The sequence below is a fragment of the Papio anubis genome, chromosome 10, assembly GCF_008728515.1.
Source record: "Papio anubis isolate 15944 chromosome 10, Panubis1.0, whole genome shotgun sequence".
Taxonomy (NCBI): Eukaryota; Metazoa; Chordata; class Mammalia; order Primates; family Cercopithecidae; genus Papio; species Papio anubis.
Genome location: NC_044985.1, coordinates 83,781,998 through 83,802,843, shown reverse-complemented (window position 1 = coordinate 83,802,843; position 20,846 = coordinate 83,781,998). Strand labels below are relative to the sequence as shown.

Below are 20,846 nucleotides of genomic sequence, written 5' to 3'. Positions count from 1 at the left end.
ACTTCTAATTTTATTCCACTGTGGTCTGAGAGAGTACTTGATATAATTTCAACTTCCTTGAATTTACTGAGACTTGTTTTGTGCACTATTATGTGGTCTACCTTGGAGAATGCTGCAAGTGTTGATGAATAGAGAATATATTCTGCAGTTGTGTAGAATGTTCCTTAAACATCTGTTAAGTCCATTTGTTAGAGGGTATAGTTTAGATCTGTTGTTTCTTTGTTGACTTTCTCTCTTGATTACCTGTCTAGTGCTGTCAGTGGGGTGTTCAAGTCACCCACTATTACTGTGTTGCCATCTATCTCATTTCTTAGGTCTAGTAGTAATTGTTTTATAAATTTCCAATATTAGGTGCATGTATATTTAGGATTGTGATATTTCCCTAACCACCAGAGAACAACCCCCTTTGACTAATTTTCCATTACCTACCCAAATCCTATAAAACGGCCCCACCCCATCTCCCTTCACTGACTCTCTTTTCTGACTCAGCCTGCCTGCACCCAGGTGAAGTAAACTGCCTTGTTGCTCACATAAAGGCTGTTTGGTGGTCTCTTCACACAGACTCACGTGAGAGAACATCCTTTTCCACCCGTTTACTTGAAGTTTATGTGAGTCCTTATGTGTTAGGTGACTCTCCTGAAGACAGCAGAAACTTGGTTGGTGAATATTTGTCCATTCTACCATTCCGTATCTTTTAAGTGGAGCATTTAGGCCATTTACATTCAACATTAATATTGAGACGTGAGGTACTATTCTATTCATCATGCCATTTGTTTCCTGAATACCTTTTTTTTTATTGTGTTATATAGGTCCTGTGAGATTTATGCTTTAAGGAGGTTCCGTTTTGATGTGTTTTGAGGATTTGTTTCAAGATTTAGAGCTCCTTTTAGCAGTTCTCATAGCGTCAATTGGTGGTGGTGAATTGTCTCAGAATTTGTTTGTCTGGAGAAAAATTGTATCTTTCCTTCATTTATGAGGCTTAGTTTCACTGGATACAAAATTCTTGGCTGATAATTGTTTTGTTTAAGGAGGCTAAAACTAGAACCTCAAACCCTCCTAGCTTGTAGGGTTTCTGCTGAGAAATCTGCTGTTAAACTGATAGGTTTTCCTTTATAGGTTACCTGATGCTTTTGCCTCACAGCTCTTAAGATTCTTTCCTTCACCTTGACTTTAGATAACTTGAAGACTATGTGCCTAGGTGATGATCCTTTTGTGATGAATTTCTTGTATTTTGATTTCTAGACCCCAGCAAGGCTGGGGAAATTTTCCTTGATTATTCCCTCAATATGTTTTCCAGATTTTAGACTTCTCTTCTTCCTTGGGAACACCAATTATTCTTAGGATTGGACACTTAACATAGTCCCAAACTTCTTAACTTCTTGGAGGCTTTGTTCTTTTTTTTTTTTTTTTTATTTTTGAGATGGGATTTTGCTCTTGTCGCCCAGGCTGGAGTGAAATGGCATAATCTTAGCTCACTGAAACCTCCACCTCTTGGGTTCAAGCAATTCTCTTGCCTCAGCCTCCCAAGTAGCTGGGATTACAGGTGCCTACCACTACGCCCAGCTAATTTTTGTATTTTTAGTAGGGATAGGGTTTCACCATGTTGACCAGGCTCGTCTTGAACTCCTGATGTCAGGTGACCCATCCACTTTGGCCTCCCAAAGTGTCAGGATTACAGTGTGAGTGACTGCGCCTAGTCTGTTTAGTTATTTTTTAAAATTCCTTTTCCTTTGTCCTTGACGGATTGAGTTAATTCAAAAGCCTTGTCTTCAAGCTTGAAAGTTCTTTCTTCTGCTTGTTGGATTCTATTACTGAGATTTTCCAATGCATTTTGCATTTCTCTAAGTGTGTCCTTGATTTCCAGAAGTTGCGAAGTTTTTTTATTTATGCCATCTACTTCACTGAAGGTTTTTCATTTCATATCCTGTATCATGTTTTTAATTTCAAGTTGTACTTCACCTTTCTCGGATGCCTCCTTGATTAGCTTAATAATTGACCTTCTGAATTCTTTTTCTGGCAATTCAGAGATTTTGACTTGGTTTAGGTCCATTGCTGGTAAGCTGGTGTGATCTTTTGGGGGTGTTAAAGAATCTTGTTTTGTCATATTACCAGAATTGTTTCTCCAATTCCTTTTCATTTAGGTAGACTATGTCAGAGGGAAGATATGGGATCCCAGGGCTGCTGTTCAGATTCTTTTGTTCCACAGGGTACTCCCTTGATGGGGTGTTCTCCCCCTTCTCCTAGGGATGGGGCTTCCTGAGAGCTGAACTGTGATGATTGGTTTTGCTCTTCTGGGTCTGGCCCCCAGTGGAGCTACCAGGCTCTGGGCTGGTACTGGTGAGTATCTACAAAGAGTCCTATGGTGTGATCCATCTTCAGGTCTTTCAGCTGTGGATACTAGCACCTGCTCCAGTGGAGGAAGCAGGGAAGTGAAGTGGACTCTATGAGGGTCTTTGATTGTATTTTTTTTTTTTTTTTTTTTTTTAGTGCACTGGTTTTGTGTTGGTTGGCCTCCAGCCAGGAGGTGGCACTTTCAAGAGTGCATCAACTGTGGTACTACGGGGAGGAAGCAAAGTTGCCCTGGGGTCGCCTGGTTACATGTTCAGGTTTCTCAGGTGGTGGGCAGGGCCTTAGAGCTCCCAAGAGATTATGTCCTTTGTCTTCGACAACCAGGGTGGGTAGAGAAAGACCACCAGGTTGGGTCAGAGATACACGTGTCTGAGCTCAGACTCTCTTTGGGTGGGGCATGCTGCAGCTGCTGTAGGGGCTGGGGGTGTGGTTCCCAGGCCAATGGAGTTTTGTTCCCAGGGGGATCACGGCTGCCTCTGCTGAGTCACACAGGTTGCCAGGGAAGTGGGGTAAAGCTGGCAGTCACAGGCCTCACCCTGCTGCCACACAGCCTGCAGTCCTAAGGGCTGGTTTCACTCCCACCGTACTCCTGCAACTGTATCAAATCCAGGCAGCCAGTGACCAGGGCTGAGAACTTGCCGCAGAGCATGAGCCTCCCCGCTGAGAAAGCAAGCGGACTCACAGCTTTTTGACATCTGGGGAGCCTGCAGAGGTGATCCAGTTCCTTCAAAGGGTCTGTGGATTCTCTTGGCTTTCCAGGTATGTTGCTGTGGTAGTTCATGGAGCAAAAGTTCACAATATGAGTCTCCGCATGCGGCTCTGTCTGTCCAAGAGGGAGCTGCAAGCTAGTCCTGCCTCCTATCTGCCATCTTAATCCTGTACCACATTTTCTTTATCCAGTCATCTACTTACAGACCTTTAGGTTGGTTTCATGTCTTGGTTATTGTGAACAATGCTGCAATGCTCATAGGAGTGCAGATAGTCCTTTAACATATTGATTTCAGTTCCTTTGTATATATATCCAAAGTGGGATTACTGCATTGCATGGTAGTTCTGTTTTTAGTTTACTGAGGAACCTGCATACTGCTTACCAAAGTGTCTGTACCAGTTTACATTCCCACCAACAGGGTTCCCTTTTCTCTGCTTCCTCTTCAATACTTATCTCGAGTTTTTTGGTAAAAGCCATTTGAAAAACTGTGATGTCTCATTGTAGTTTTAACTTGCATTTCCCTAATGATTAGTGGTGCTGAGAATTTTTCACATACCTGGTACCATTTGTATATCTTCTTTTGAAAAATAGTCAGGTCCTTTAGCTAATTTTCAACTAGCATATTTATTTTCTTGCTGTTGAGTTGTTTGGGTTCCTTATATATTTTGGGTATTAACTTCTTATTAGATGTATGGTTTGTAAATATTTTCCCTCATTCTTTGGGTTGTCTCTTCACTCTTTTAATTGTTCCCTTTGCTGTGCAGGAACTTGTTAGTTTGACATCAATTTGTCTACTTTTACTTTTGTTTCCTGTGCATTTGGAATCCTATCCAAAAAATCATTGCCCGGACCAATGTAGTGGAGCTTTCCCCCTGGGTTTTCTTCTGGAAGTTTTAAAGTTTCAGATCTTAGATTTAAGTCTTTAATCCATATTGAGTTGACTTTTGTATATGGTGTAAGGTTCTAATATCAAGATAAAGGTCTAATATCATTCTTCTGTATGTGGATATCTAGTTTTTCAACAACATTTATTGAAGATATTTTCCTTTCCACATTGTGTTTTCTTGGCACTTTTGTCAAAAATCAGGCTGGGCGCAGTGGCTCACACCTGCAATCTCAGCACTTTGGGAGGCCAAGGCGAGCAGATCACCTGAGGTCAGGAGTTCGAGACCAGCCTGGCCAACATGGTGAGAACCAGTCTCTACTAAAAATACAAAATTAGCTAGGCATGGTGGTTCTTGCCTATCATCCCAGCTAATTGGGAGGCTGAGGCAGGAGAATCGCTTGAACCCAGGAGGCAGAGGTTGCAGTGAGCCGAAATCATGCCATTGTACTCCAGTCTGGGTGACAAGAGTGCAAGTGTAAAAAAAAAAAAAAAAAAATTCGCTGTAAATTTGTGGGTTTATTTCTGGGCTTTCTATCTTGATCGATGTGTCTGTTTTTATACAGTTTCATGCTGTTTTGATTATAATCCCTTTATAGGATATTTTGAAATCAAGGAATGTAATGCCTCCAGCTTTGTTCTTTTTGCTCAAGGTTATTTTGGCTATTTGGCATCTCACAATCGAACTTTTTAAAGAATTGTCTACATTTGCTGTTACCATTTCTACACCAAGGATAAGAATACGCATATCCTTGAACCTCCAGGCTACTGAAAATTATCTTGCCCAAATTCTTGTGAAATCTTAAGGACATTTTTCAGTCGTTGCTTTGCTCTATTTTTTCAAAAATGTTCTTCTCTTTTCTTCTAGCTACACAGTTATCTGGTTTTTCTTTTATATCCTTGACTGTTTCTTCTCACACGTCTTTACAACTTTTCCTTTTCTACTCATTCCTTAAATATTAGCAGTCCTAAGAAATCTTTTCTTGGCAGTCTGATTTTCTTCCTCTAAACTCTATAGACAACATCCTCTACTTTCAGCTATATGCCGATGGCACCAAAAGCTATATCTCTAATGCAACCTTCCTCCTAATTTCATTGCCCATATAGCAATTGCCTGTTACATGTCTCTACTTGGATGTCTTTCTAGCACCATAAATTTAGCATATCAAGGCAAAACAAATGAACATTCCCCTAAACCACTACACACACACACACACACACACACACACACACACACAGAGAGAGAGAGACAGAGAGAGAGAGAGAGAGAGAGAGAGAGAACCTGAGTTGACTCTCTCAGGGAATGGAACTGTCATTCACCCAGTGCCCAAACCAGAACCGTGGGGATGTTATCTTTAAATCCTCCATCTTCTCTGCTCTCTACTTCATATCAATTACCTCTGATCTTTCTTCCATCTCCAAAATGTCTCTTAAATCCATTCCCTTAGTTCACTTCTTTCTGTTCTACCTGGCCTTTATTTCTCACCTGAATTACAGCCACTGCTTCACATTTGGTTTCCCATTTTATGTTCTATATGCTAACCTTGGATCATCTTTAAATATTACAACCTCCTTGAGTCTCTTGCTTAAAATCCTGGATGAATTTTCCATTGCCTCTAGAATTAGTACAAACTCCTCTTCAGGGCTTTGCTTGGTGCTTTCCAGGCTCTGGCCCCTGCCAAGTGTCTCTAGCCTCCTCTCATCACTTCCCCTTGAGCTCTGTTCTGTAGGCATAAGAACTTCCTTGGGCTTTGCAGACACAGCTTGCCATGCTCATATGTGGCCTTCCCAGGTGCTGTTCCTTCTGCTTTGAACACTGTCTCTTAGCCTATGAATTTTTTTCTGGCATATTTTTTAATCCTTCAGGTGTCTAATCACTAGATTAAAAGTTTTTTGAGTGCAGAGATCATTCCCCTCCTCTGCTACCAGATCTGCACCACCTTTAGCATAATGCCTGACATATAGGAGATATTCAGTACATAGTGGTTGAAAAAGAAATGGATAAACAAATGTAAGAATTGTGGGAATTCATCTTTTCAATTGTCTCTGATATCTCACATCTTATCAGGAGTCACATCCATGCCTTTCTCCCCATCTCAAAATTCAACTTCTCTCCCCATTTCCTATGACTTCCCATACTTTTTATTTTATTTTTTAATTTCTTATAGCCTGGAGACTGCAAATGACTAGGCTATGGAACAAATATGGCAGGTGGATTCTGTTTCATCTACATAATATTTTAAATTTTGAATTAGTTGCCAACATTGAAAATGCAGGAGGTTTTCACTTTTCACAGAAGTAGGAAAAAAATTCTAAACTTTATATAGAACCACAAAAGACACTGAATAGCTAAAGCAATCTTGAGCAAAATGAACAAAGCTGAAGGCATCACACTACCTGGCTGCAAAATTTACTACAAAGTTGGAGTAACCAAATCAACATTGTTCTGGCATAAAACAGACAGACACACAGACCAATGGAGCTGAATATAGAACCCAGATATAAACCCAACCATTCATAGCCAAGTCATCTTTGGTAAAGACACCCAGAACATACAATGGGAAAAAGATAGTCTTTTCACTAAATGGTGCTAGGCGAGGCCGGGCACGGTGGCTCATGCATGTAATCCCAGCACTTTGGGAGGCTGAGGCAGACGGATTACCTGAGGTCAGGAGATAGAGACCAGCCTGGCCAACATGGTGAAACTTCATCTCTACTAAAAATACAAAAATTAGCCAGATGTGGTGGTGCATGCCTATAATCCCAGCTACTTGGGAGGCTGAGACAGAAGAATAGCTTGAAGCTGGGAGGTGGAGGTTGCAGTGAGCCAAGATCTTACCACTGCACTCCAGCCTGGGCAACAGAGTGAGAATCTGTGTCAAAAAAAAGAAATGTTTTTAAAAATTCAGGAGGTTTTTTACATAAAAATCCAGCTTCTCTTGAACGAATAAGAAAAAAATCAAAGATCTCACTACACTTACCAGCATTCTATAAGCAGTTGGAGTTGGGTAAAAGACAGGTAGTTTCCAGTTTACCTCGTCACACCAGACACACTTCATCACTAGATTTCTTTGTAGTGCTTGCTGTACCTGTAGGCATCTAATTTGCAACACCTGGTACAGATTTGCTCCTCAACCGTTGATTCATTAGGCAGTAAATTCAATCTAAGAAACATTTGTGGAGCTCCCAAACATGCACAGAATTGCACAGCATTTCTGTGCTGGCTCCCAAACAATGGGGTCAATATTGATATCATCACGCTGCCCATTGTGGATCTGCTGTTGTCTATATGCATTGCCTGCTGTCGGGCAGGGGTGAGCTCAGAGATGTGCTTCACATGTGTCTCCTCCATGGACTACAGACATAGCGACAGAGACCCTAGCTACAGCACTTAAATGTCCAACTTCCATAAGTATCCCACAGCCATCCCACCATCCAGACCATCAGCCCCTCCTGGGTCCTGCACATAAGTAGTGCGCATCTCTGCCTCTTCTGAGAACCTCCAAACCACCATCCTCTTTCAGTATGTGGGAAGTTGCTGCCTGGACTTGAGCCAGACACCCAGTTTAACCCAGGACACGAGCTCTGGTTCCTCCAGTGCTGGCATAATCTGGGTGGCCAGGAACAAAGGAAGGGAAATCCAAACCTTTCAGAGACATAATCCTGGCATCCTGCTAGTATACATTTTATGCCTCCCTGATTAACTCATTGTAGCAAAACAGTAACAAAATAAGATGCCAGTCAGCACTTTTCTCAACTCTCATCATATTATATTGATTATTTTGGTTTCTTTGTGTTATCTTCCTCAGTGGTCTTCGAGTTTCCCGAGGATGAGCCACCTTTTACTCATGATATCTACCCCCAGTACCTAGCATATGTTCTTCCATATTATATTTGCTAAGTAAATATTATTTTAATAATGAATATATTATGAGTCAATGTTCTGATGTTCTGAGTCTCTTACAAGTAAGTGGTTAAGACTTAGGGGAACACAAACCCTAATGCAGTTATTTTCAAAGACCCCTTTTCAAGAATAGTGCAATGCTGTAGAAATCCGAGGAACTCCAGAGACAAGCAGTTCAATTTATTCTGTTCAGTGTAAATCCCCCTTCCAACTTATTAGTGATAACTGGAGATGACATTTCCAAGTAATCATTTCTTTTTCAGTGAGTCAGGGCCGGGATAGTTTCAAAGCTGTAATCCTTACTTAGCTACACTGATTTCTGTCATTAAAGATTATCCTTGAAATAGTGAATGAATGCACGTTTCTTACCCTGGGGCTAAAATGCATCTGAAAGTCCAGCCCTTCTTTGCTGGGGATGAAAGTTCACATTTCTCTGTAACACAAGTTACATGAACAGGTAAATTAAAACAAGTTTTGCACTGTGATTTTCCATTAATCACGATTATCAATTCATGAATTCCTGATAAGCCTGTTTGGTTAAATCTGATCTTTCACCCCCATGTTTAGAAGTTGAATTAAGGATAATTGCATGCATTATACCACTTGTGACAGTATTTGAGCTGATTAGCTTGTAGAGACTGATTAGGTGAAGGCTATAGTCATATAAAAGTGTGCATTATAATAGGCTATGTAGATGAGCTTGTAGTGATATCGTATATGACATGAAACTGAAAGAACAGATTTTTATTCAAATTAGAGACTCTCTTAATTGTACTCCACAAGCGTCACGGTACATGACAGTCACTGAATGACTATGTAAATTTAGCCCCACGTTTTTATCAACTACCCATCATGGCTTTCCTGCTCTCTGCTGAAGAAAAAGAAAAAGCATAAATAGAAAGTCCTGGCAGGTGGGATAAAAATGCAAAACAAAGAACACAGCACAAAACACACTAACATGTGAATCCCTACAACATGACATGCCTGTAGCATCTCATTCCATCTATTGCCAAGCCTTATGAGACACTTCATTTTGATAAAGGTCTTAGAGAGACTCCAGACTGTCCCACAATACATAAAGACTCTTGCTTCATCCTCATACCTCCTATTCCCATGAGCTTTCCTTCTTATTATCTTTGGATTCTGTGGTGATATCTTGCTTGGCTTTGGTGCTCCAGTTTGCTTTATGTTTTTCCTGTTGACCTGTTTATCGTTGATAATTTAATCATAGTTGCTGCTGGCAGCTTCCAGGTTTGTGTATCCTGCTTGGTTTCTGTGTGTGGCAATTACCTGATATAATCTGGGCTTCTAATATTCCTGGAGAGCATAATGCACCAGCAGCAGCTATTCTGAAAAGTAATAACATAACCAGGAATGTTTTCTACCCCCTCTTTTCCAGACCAGCCTTCCATTTAGCGGAATATTTTTAAATGTCCCATCTTTAGCAGATAAGATAAAGCAAAATGTGATATTCTGGTGTGATGGTGATAGAGGACTCTTGAATTATCTCAGTCTAGCCAATTCAGGGCTTTTAGAGAGGTTGTTGTAGGAAATGTGATTTTCTTGGAGAAGCATTGTGAAGAGAACTTGCAGAAAAATAAATAAATAAATAAATAAATAAATAAATAAATAAACCAAAACAAAAACCAAATTTTAATGAAAGGTGGCCTAATAAAAACACAAACCCAGTTTTCTTTTTTGATCCCAGATACTTATTATTGAGTTGTTTTTTCTAAGAACATACATTTTCTGGCTTGTATCTTTTCTTGTATAACTTAATTGAAAATATTCTAAATATATGCAACTTAATAAAAACATTTGGTGGGCCGATCAAAAAGCATGGTTATCATATGACTTTCCTATATATTTGATCTTTCTACAGGAATCATCTATGGGCTGGGGATATAGACTAGGTCAAGAGGAGTATAATTTTAGTTTAACTTGACCCTTGGTTTAGCCTGTATTATAGAAGGACCTCCAGTTCAATGTGATGCCCTCATCTCCCCCCACACCCACCTTCCCATTTATGAAACAACAATGAAATTTACCACGTGTGTTAGGCCCCCCTCAAGATATGCATGCAGTAATCCCAGAACCTGCAGATATGTTACTTTACATGACAAAGGAGACTTTGCAGATGTGATTAAGAGTATGGATCTGGAGATGAGGAGACTATCGGGGTAAGCCCAATCTAAACACAAGTTCCTAAAGGCAGATAACCTTTCCAAATGGTTTAAAGAGATGAGAGGCAAGAAGGGGAAGAATTCAAAGCATGAGAGGGACTCAACCTGCCAGTTGCTGGCTTTAAAGATGGAAGAAAGGGGCCACGAGCCCAGGAATGTGGCAGCCTCCAGAGTGGCCCTTGGCTGGGACCCTGCAAATAAACCAGGACCTCAGTCCTACAACTGCAATGAACTGAGTGCTGCCCATAACACTAATAAGCAAAGAAGTAGATTCTTCCCCACAGCCTCCAGAAAACAAAGCAGCATATTGACACTGTGGGTTTTAGCCCAGTGAAACCCATACAGCTATTCTGACCTACAGAGCTACAAGATAATACATTTGGGTTATTTAACCTACTAAATTGGAATTATTTATCACAGCAGCAATAAGAAACTAACACAGCATGTGATGGGCAGATAGCATCACTATGGGAGATTAGGAAGGTGTCAGCCTTTTTGTTTTCTTCCCTAAACTCTTTGCCAGCTATAAAGCATTCTGGGGTTGCCCACTCAGCTACCCCTACCTTTCTGAAGAGAGTTCTGGGTCAGCTCCATCTTTTGAAACTTTGTGAGGGGTAATGAAAGAAGAGGGAAAAAGGAGAGTTAGAACAGACCAAAGCCTCAGAGGGGGATCTTGCACAAAGCTGTTAACAAACAGAGGTACTAAATTCCCTATGGGGCTGAGTAGGCTAAGGGCCGGCAAGTGCTCAGGGAGCTGTATGGAAATGTGGAGGTAGGAGAGGCTGTCTAGAGAGTGGCAGGACCCAAATCTAATGGGCTGAAAGGAGTTGGTGGGGAGGGAGGGAAGATAGGAGAGAAAGAGAGGGAAGAGGGTCCAGGAGATATGGAGTTTTTAAGAGTTGTTAAGAATTCTGTGTTCATATCCCATAACTATATTTTTCAGAGATATAGGCAAAGATTGGATTTTTTAATTTAGACTATGCTTCTTCAAAAACAATTCCATTCTGGACTGAGCCAAGGGTCCACAATGAACACTTGGTAAGGACAAGAGAAATAACTGAACTGAAAATGAATTAAATATTCAGATAAAAGGAAATATGTAAAATCTAGATCAAACTGGCACTTTCTTGTCACTTTTCTCAGGAGTCTACGTATAGATTTAGATAGATTGATAGGTGGATAGGATAACTGAGACTAACAACTTTATAATAGGGTTCTTTTTCTATGCCAGTAGCTAAGTCTCCCTGGACAGAACATTTTTATTTATTTATTTATTTTTTATTTATTTTTTATTTTTTGAGACAGAGTCTTGCTCTGTCACTCAGGCTGGAGTGCAGTGGCGCGTCTCTGCTCACTGCAAGCTCCGCCTCCCAGGTTCACGCCATTCTCCTTCCTCAGCCACAGGTGCCCGCCACCGCACCCAGCTAATTTTTTGTGTTTTTTAGTGGAGACAGGGTTTCACTGTGGTCTCAATCTCCTGACCTCGTGATCCACCCGCCTTGGCCTCTCAAAGTGCTCGGATTCCAGGTGTGCGCCACCGCGCCCAGCCAGAACATTTTTATTTCACTAACTAAGCCTCCAGCTTAAACTGATGTTTGCTCAACATTAAATAGGATTATAGTTAGACCTAGGTTCAAATTATAGCTCCCCTGTTACTAACTATCTGACATTAAGGATGAAATTACACAATCTTTCTGGGTCCCAGTTTCCTCACCTCTAAAATGGGGGTAATAACATTTGTCTTTCCATGTCATTGTGAGAATTAGATACACTGTCTAAAAAGTGTGTTGCAGAGTCCTTGGTACATGGTACGCGTTTAATAAACAGCAGCCAGTGTTATGATCAGGAGCCTGGAGGATATTATTGTCATAATTTAACCCAGGATATGAAAGAGGACAAGTGGATGACAGTTGGTAAAACTTAGTGGCAATTTTCTTTGGAATTGTTGACATAAATAAATGCATGAGTCCTTGATTATACATTTTCCAACAACTTCAATTAATTGTGGTTTCAGAAACTCCAGGACTTGCACAAGTGAAAAACACTTAGCATCAAATTTAGAGTTATAAAAAAAAAAAGCAATATAGAATCCAAGTGTTTGCTCCTCAGCATGTTATAATCAATCATAACTAACCCCATGCCCTTGCTCGTAATCAAACTTTCTTTCCTTGATTTCCCCTTTATTTATGAGAATGTAGATTAAAGCTCAAGCTCAGGCTGCAACACAGACCTTGGTCAAAATTGGGAAGTGTTAAAAATTGATTTTTGTCAGTTTTCCCTTTAGTGTGATACTCAATCAAATCTCCAAGGCCAGTCTTCAAGCTCTTGTCTAATGCTTGGGGTGTCTGCCGCTACCGCTGCACTGTGCCCATCTGTCTCTCCTCTCAGAGTCCAGGAAATTCTTCTATTGAAGTCCATTTCTTTTGAATATTGGTGAACAGACACCATCTACTCTTGTTTTAGTTGCTCTCCCTAGTTCACTGCATAGATGACGTATTAGTTAGCTGTAACCTACCATCTACTAACAACCTCAAAATCTCAAGGGCTTACAACTAAAATAACTGTTTTCATGTTCAGCAGTCTGCAAGTAGACTGAAGTGCAGTTTTTATGGGCTGGGAGGGTTTTTTTAAGGCTGCAAGTCTGTTGGGCTTAGCTGCAGGCTGTCAGCTAACTCCATGTCTGCTCCCAGTGTATTTCATTCTCCTTGGACTCGTGACCACCCAGGGAATGTCCTCATGGTGAAGGGTTGGTGCACAAGTCAAACCACACAAGCACGTTTCAAGTTTCTGCTCATGATGTTTACTAACATTCTATTTACCAAGTCAAGTCACATGGTCAAGCCCAACATCAATGGCATAAGGAAGAATGCAAAGTTGTATGGCAAAAGGCATGGGAGTATAAGGTGAAACCACAGGGAATTGCTGATGTTTGACCATTTTTACTTAATCAAAAATGGAAATTTTGTATAGCCTGACCTTATATTCCTATTACCCAAGGAAATGAATAACTAGATAATCTTCATTTAATCCAATCTACCACAGATGACTTCCATTTAACACACTGAATTTCACAACCAATATATTAATTTTTTAAATATTAAAACCTTAATATCTTTGAATGGATTATAATATACCTACCTGTGACCTTGTGGACTCTTATCTTTTTAAAAAATATACAATTTAGTAGTTGTTACTATATTTATGTAGTTGTGCGATCATCACCAAATCTAATTTCAGAACAATTTTATTCCAAAAAGAAACCTGTACCTGTTAGCAGTCATTCTATGTTTCCTCTCCCCCTAGTCCCTGGAAACCAATAATCTTTTTCTGTCTCTAAGCACTTGCCTGTTCTGGACATTTCATACAAATAAAATCATACAATATGACATTTCGTGACAGGTTTCTTTCACTTAGAATAAGGCTTCCAGGTTCATTTGTTGTAGCATGATCAGTACTTCAATCCTTTTTATGATCAAATAATTACCCATTGTATGCATATACCACATGGGTTTTTTTTTTTTTTTTTTTTTTTTTTTTTTTTTTTACTATTTGATGGATATTTGTGTTGATTCCACTTTTTTGGGTATTATGAATAATGCTGCCATAAACGCGTGTGTACATGTTTTTGCGGGTACATATGTTTTCAATTCTGTTGACTATATACATAGTGGAGTTTCTGGGTTGTGTGGTAATTCTATGTTTAACATCTTGAGGAGCTGCCAAACTCTTTTCCAAAGTGGCTGCAGCATTTTACAATCCCACCTGCTACGTATGAGTTTTCCAATTTCTCCACATCCTTACCAACACGTGTTATTGTCTGTCTTTTTAATTCAGTCAACCTAATAGGTGTGAAGTGGTTGTGTCTCATGGTGGTTTTAACTCACATTTCCTTAATGACTAACGACTTAGAGCTTTTTTTCCTGTGGTTATTTGCCATTTGCATATCTTCTTTGGAGAAATGTCTATTCAAGTCCTTTGCTTCTTTTTTAATTGGCTGTCTTTTTGTTGGTGAGTTGTTAAGAACTGGATACTAGATTTTTATTGGATATGTGATTTGTAAATATCTTCACCCATTCTATGGGTTTTCTTTTGACTTTCTTGATAGAGTCCTTTAATGCAAAAATGTTTTTAATTGTGATGAAGTTCAATTCACATACTTTTTTGTTGCTCTTTCTGCCTGTGCTTTTGTTGTCATATCTAAGAAACCATTGCCTAACCAAGGTCATGAAGATCTCTACCTCTCTTTTTTCTAAGTGTTTTAGCTTTAGCTCTTACATTTAGGTCTATGACTCATTTCGAGTTAATTTTTGTATATGACGTGAAGTATGGTTTCAACTTCATTCTTTGCATGTGGATATCCAGTTGTCCACAGGCGATTTGTTGAAAAGACTATTCTTTTCCCATTGAATTATGTTGGCATGCTTGTTGAAAATCAATTGACTATAAATATAAGAATTTATTTCTGAATTCTCAGTTCTATTGAATTGACCTATGTGCTTATTGTTATGTGAAAGTCACACTATATTGTTTATTGCAACTTTACTGTAGTTCTTTTTTTGAGATAGGGTCTTGCTCTGTTGTCTGGGCTGGAGTGCTGTGGTGTGATTACAGCTCACTACAGCCTTGACCTCCCAAACTGAAAACGATCCTCCTGCCTCAGCCTCTCAAGTGGCTAGGACTACAGGCATGAGCAACCATGCCGAGCTAATTTATTTTTAACTTTTTTGGAGAGATGGGGGAACACTATGTTACCAGGCTGGTCTTGAACTCCTGGGCTCGAGTGATCCTCCTGCCTCAGCCTCCCAAAATGCTGGGATTACGGGGGTGAGCCACTATACCTGGCCTATAGTAAGTTTTGAAATAAGGAAGTGCAAGCCTTCCAACTTTGTTCTTCCCTTTCAAGGTTGTTTTGGCTATTCTATGTCCTTTTCACTTCCATATTAATTTTGGAATCAACTTGTCAGTTTCTGCAAAAAAAAAAAAAAAAAAGCCAAACTTGGATTTTGACAGAGATTGTGTTGAATCTAAAGATCGGTTTGGGGCATACTGCCATTTTCAGAATATTATGCTTTCTGATCCACGAACATGGGATGTAGTTCTAAATATTTAGGTCTTGTTTCATAGTTCTCAGAGTACAAGCATTGCAGTATTTTTGTTATTTCTAAACGTTTTATTCTTTCTGATGCTATTATAAGTGTAATAGTTTTCTTAACTGCATTTTTAGTGTGTTCATTGCTACTTAAAGAAATATAATTAACTTTTCTGTATTGATTTTGTACCCTGTAACCTTGCTGAACTCATTTATTAGCTCCAATAGTTTTTTTTTAATACAAATTAACTAGGATTTTCTACATACAAGATTTTATGTTAATAGAGATATCTTTATGTTTTCCTTTCTAATGTGGATGGTTTTTTATTTCTTCTTCTGACTAAATGGCCCTGGATAGAACCTCCACTGCAATGTCAAATAGAAGCAGCAAGAGTAACCTTCCTCGTCTTGTTCTTATGGAGAACATTTTTCATGTTTCAGACTAAATGTTGGTTTTTACGGATGTCCTTTATCACATTGTGAAAGTTCTTCCCTATTTCTAGGTTGTTGAGTGTTTTGATCATAAAGGGCTGTTTTCAGTCTCTTTGTGCTTATTTCACATACCTCCACAATAAGGAATCAATGTTAGGGTTTAGTTCTTGATGAAAGAAAGAACTTGTTCCCTTTAATCTCAATACTTAAGAGTATCTTCCTTTACCCAACAATAGCTTTTATATTTATTGCAACTAATATACTCAATTCTAAAATATACCCATTAATCCTTATTTGTTTAACTTTTAGAAAACATTCAGGTTAAGATGAACGCACACAGATTAAAATTTTCAATGACTGCAAGGCAGCCTGCTTAGGGCAAGCTGTGTTAATAATTTTTTCCATCAAAATCTTCTGGCCTGAAACAAATGTGCAACTCTGTAATTTTCCCATTTTAATTAGCTTTAAAAACTAATACCAACTGAAGAAATTTTAAATGAGTTCATTAGTCCAAATATGCACATTTTTTTCTCTCAACAATCAAAATAAGAATTTAAAAAGAAAATTCCTAAAAAGCTTAAAAAACAACTCCCAAATCCATATACTGTGCATTTTATGTTTTGTCTGAGTTTGTACTTATCAAATAAGCAAAAAATATAAATCTAATGTACTTCATCCTACCCTCTTTTGCCTTGTAGTTCAGCATCTCTTTTCTAGTTTACTTGGGTTTTCTTGTTTTTCTCTTGGCCGAAGTTAAGTATTTCATAGATATAATTTGTCTCTAAACCCTTAATCCCAAATGACAGCAAATGTACCCTGTACAGTTGAGGAAATAAACATAAAATAAGTAGTAAATACCTGAATGCAGTGATTTTTAAAAACTGATGCTTTGTGGGTCATAAACTATTTTTAAAAACTGATGCTCACTGTGGGCCCTCTCCCAAGAAAAATGCACACATGCATACATAAATAAAATTCTGGATACAATTTTAGGAAGTCCTCATACGTGCACAGAGAATATCAAAAAAGTTCAATATGTGTTTGAGCCTATATGTGCAGTTAATTAGGCGAGTATACTAGGAAAATTCCAAAGATGTAGGAATTACAAGTATTTTTTTCACGTTTTGCCTATCATTTTTGTGTCCAGTTTAGACTCTTGTGTTCCAGACTATCACACTGGACATCCTTGATGTTTCAAATGCTTCAGTCTTTTGCAGACAAATACTAGAAATGATCTTGCCTCGTGGTGCAGCAGACAACTGGTTAATGCTCTGTGGACTGGAAAGAAAAAGAGCAATACAGAGAAACAATATTTCATTTTGCCTAGGATCTCTTTTTTATTGAATTTCTTGCCCCTTTGTTCCCTTCTCTCCCGGCTAAGAGCTTCCCGTATTGTCTCGAGGATGGGAAAACACAAGTTGGGGGAAGGAGGAGGCTAATTTTTCAGTGAGGCTCTTCAATGCCAATGACATGACAGATGGATTTGGAGGTTCACACAATCACTTTTTCTTTAATCACGCTGGCTACCACATGGTGCAGAGACACAATTGGAAATGAAGGCTTGTCCAGGAGGGATGTTTTAAAGTACATTATCTATGCATAAACTATGTACAGACAGTTTGCAGAGCATGGAGCAGCCTTGCATTCTGGATATTGAGCCCTGCTCTGAAATGCTGCAGTGTGCGTGTGTGTGAGTGGCATGCACGTGTGCGCACACACACACACACCCTCCTAGTTGAGCAATTGTCTTATAAAGATCCTCTCTGAAAGAAAACACATTTTATCTGAAGTGCCACAAAGAGAAGAAGATTCATGCCATCCATCAATCTCTAGTAACTGGCATTCAGCTCACAGATAGACTCCCCTCTTTTAATTTTTAAATCATTGTATCAATCAAAGCACTGTATTGTTCTCAGTCTCATTTCAGCTGTTCTGAGTAGATCCTATCTCCTTGTCTCCTACTTGTTTCTTGGATTTTCTCCTATTGTGTGTGTCTTATAGAAAGCATTCATGGGCTTTCGAGACACATGGTTAAAAAAAGGTATTCATTTTTCTTTAGTTAATAAATACATGAATTTTCTTAGGAAACTGTTTGTGTTGGCTCAGTGAGGTTCAGGCTATTAATTTCCAACTTTGAGTCATTGTGACATGAGAGCGAGGCACTGGCAGTGAACCTATGGCTGAGGAAGAGAGTTCAAGTTGAAGCTGCAACAAACAAATCCTAGAGGTGATTCCTTTAGCCCTGGTGCCTGGTATTTTCAAAAAAATGCCCTGGGAAATAAAACTTTTTGGTGGTTTTGCCTTCATAAATCCTGGAGGAAATTAAAAGGAAGAATACTTAACTTTTAGTAAACCATCTCAGCCCCACTTATTAACCCAGGCAATCCACTTTCTGTGCTGTTCATTTCAGTTTTCCAGGGTTGAGCTGCAGAGCTCTGGTATCAGTTTATCTTAAAGAAAAACAAGGCGGTAGAGTATAATTATTCTCTTTCGTGACATCAGATGGTAAACCCTACACTACTAGCAGAATGGAGCATTGTTTCTAATGGTAAAATGTTAGAGTACTGTAATTGTCTATCTGACACTTATGAGGACAAAGAGGAAAAGTTAGTGGTTCTTTCCTTTTTCATCTAAAACTGTTTCATTTGATATTTTGAATACCTTTTATGAGCTGCATTGTCCTTTTTTTTTTTTTTTTTTTGAGATGGGGTCTCGCTCTGTTGCCAGGCTGGAGTGCAGTGGCGCGATCTCGTCTCACTGCAACCTCTGCCTCCCGGGTTCACACCATTCTCCTGCCTCAGCCTCCTGAGTAGCTGGGATTACAGGCGCCCGCCACCACATCCAGCTAATTTTTGTATTTTTAGTGGAGACGGGGTTTCACCATGTTGGCCAGGATGGTCTCGATCTCCTGACCTCATGATCCGCCTGCCTCAGCCTCCCAAAGTGCTGGGATTACAGGTGTGAGTCACCCCATTCGGCCACATTGTCCTTTCTAATACAGAAACCAGACATCTACTCAATAGTAAAATTCTCACCATATTTAGGAAAGGAAGAGACAGGCAGAGCAAGTGGGCAGTGCCAAGCAGAGCAGGGCTGAGATATTGGATACACTTTTGGGAACTTCCAAACTCTCCTGCAACACCCAAAATAGTTCTCTAGCAACCCGAATCCATCAACCTGCCTCTTTGGTTGTGTCAAACTCACTCTCAAGAAGCACCATAGAGGAAGGATAATATCTATTATTTAGAAATTACATTTAGCAAAAATCTATGTGTATTATCATATCTCATTTTCTTTTAAACAATGTAGAAAAATATGGAAAACAATTTGGGCATCTATTATACTTAAAAGCTTATTTAAATTTATTTATATTAATTAAATATGCTTTGAGATTCTATCAGGACATTGTAGGCAGATGCTAAAGAGGATGCAATGTCTAAAAAAATATAATTCCTGCTTTCGGGGAACTTAAAATCTTGTATATAATTTAAATAATATTTGTAACCAAGTCATTTGCAAGTCCTTTATTTGCATATGCAAATTAAGAAGTGAAAAAATTTGAATGGCAATGTGAAGATAGGTGTCTATGATTACATCTTTCTTAAAATATGTCTTAGGATTCATCGTGTTCAGTTGTACTTGGATACAAGAACCATGAAAACTTGTTAGAGAAATGTGCTGCTGTCATGTTATCTAGTCATTTTCTTTCTGTTCACCTTCCAAACTTCCAACTGTAAAAAGGTGGACTTGTAAACAAATGGTTGCAGTAAACTTTCAGACAGGCAAAGATTATACCTTCAGATCTTCTCTTATCTGGCATTCTTGTCACTTGGGGTATATAGCATGTATCCTGCAGCTTGTATGACACATTTCGCTCTAGGCATACTTGATATACATACTTGACTATTAAATGAAAAAATGCTAACATGTCACATCACCATGTTCAGACTGGAATGAACAGTTTCTTACATTGTGTAGCCACTGGCTAACTGCTCATGGCTACAAGAAAAGACTTGCCTCCCAAGGACCCCATCGTCCATTTGTCCTTAAATCTTGAGTGCATTTGTTCTAATCTTACGCTCTTAGTTCCTGGCTTAAGAGAAAGGCCTTAGAAATGTTTTAAATTTTTTTCTCCCACTCTTTTTAACGCTCAGCCTTTGTGCTTCTGTAATTCAACACTGGTAGTTGTGTTGGGTTCATAGAGACAAGCCTATACCAGGGAAAGAACTCCAGCAACAGGAAGTCAGACTTCCCCAGCATCCCCTGGCCCCTGAAGGTTTGGTAACATTACCAGGGGATGACCTGCTGACTACTTCAAAAAACATTTATCAAGCACCTAGTTCGATGCCTATTGTTCTTCAGATTTCTATGCACTTTGTCCCATTTAATTCTTATTTCAATCCAAGGATGTAGATATTCTAATATCCCCAATTTATAGATGGGGATGAGGAAACTGAGTTTCAGGGAAGTTAGATGTCTTGAAGTTAGAAGACCAAGACGCTTAAATCTCGGTCTTCAGAGCCAAGTTCATTTTTAATATAACTCAACTTTCTCCCTCATTTGTAACCTAAGAAGAAAGTTGAGCCTGAAATGAATCAGTCAACTACATGCCACATTTTAAGCTATAATAGAAAGTGGGGCAGGGTCGTACTTTTCTAAGTTTTCAAAACAATGTAAAAACAAAAACCCTCATTTATTTCAGCCTGAACATTGTAATATAACATTTCAGCATTTTCCATTAAAAATAAGAAATTAACACATATCCAAATAAACTAAAGAAAACTGTAAGTGTTCATGTTTCAGAAATATCATTGGATGTGTTATCAGAGAGGATTGTTATTCTCTATGTATTGCTTGTGTGGATAAAATGGATAGTTTTACATTTCTAACCAGTGTTTTCAAGCCTTTATATAGGCACTTCATGATCACTGCTTCACTGGGTATCTTGGTTGTACCCTCCAACAATCCAGGAAACTAGTACATATATGTTTCTCAGTGGACACAACACCAGCTTTCTGGGCCTCAGAGCCCCCAGTTTCTCCATGTCTTTTCACATCATGTACAGACATGTCCTGGGCTTCAAGATTCCAAAAGGGGCTTCCTCTAGGTGACACTTCAAGTCTCTTCCCTGTGCCCCTTCTTACTTCTCCACATGAGAGGAGGGGTTGATATGGGATCAACTGGATTTGCAAGAAATTAACATCGTTTGGTCTATGCTTTGTGAATGCTTTGTGAATCAAAGTTCTTAAAATGCTGCAAACTCCCTTGTTTCTTTTCTCTCTGCCGTGAAGCAATTC

At 39.1% G+C, this 20,846-nt stretch overlaps 1 long non-coding RNA gene across 1 annotated transcript in view; it reads left to right on the top strand.

Annotated features, from left to right (window-relative positions):
- The first annotated feature begins 2,504 nt into the window (after positions 1–2,504).
- LOC116269183 overlaps positions 2,505–20,846 on the top strand; it is a 34,682-nt gene continuing 16,340 nt past the window's right edge. Inside the window, exon 1 of the long non-coding RNA XR_004176617.1 lies at positions 2,505–3,108. This is a non-coding gene — a long non-coding RNA (uncharacterized LOC116269183). The remainder of the gene's footprint in view (positions 3,109–20,846) is intronic.